Raw genomic sequence first — 484 nt, forward strand, 5'->3', positions numbered from 1 at the left:
TTAAGTCATTAATTGCTTTCACTGTCATGACACGCAATTACATCGGAGCCCAGAGTCAGGAAATAGAAATGTTTACTTCGCGCTTGTGACATCGGTGGATAAAACCTGTAGTCCATTCTAATGACTTGATGAATCAGAAACAACCTCACAATTCAATACAGCGTCTTCATGTAACCGGATAACTATCAAATTTAGTCTGTGAGTGAACTCAAAAGCTACGTAACTGCATTCGTTGCGATGTAAAATCTCTGTGCCATTGAATAGCGAAATATTTGTCCGCAAACAGACTACATTACGATATTTCGATCTGCGCTTTTGGCACACGTGTACACTGTTTAAACTGAGACGCAACCTCGATGTTATCATTTCAATTAGCTGCTTCCATATTTGTATTTGTTGGTGCAGAGGCACGGGCCACTCACCCCAGCGGCCCCAACTGGCAGACCGCAGTCCTAATGAAAATTGTTGCTCATTTTCTAAATAA

Source organism: Cryptotermes secundus, unplaced genomic scaffold (assembly GCF_002891405.2).
Source record: "Cryptotermes secundus unplaced genomic scaffold, Csec_1.0 scaffold407, whole genome shotgun sequence".
NCBI lineage: Eukaryota > Metazoa > Arthropoda > Insecta > Blattodea > Kalotermitidae > Cryptotermes > Cryptotermes secundus.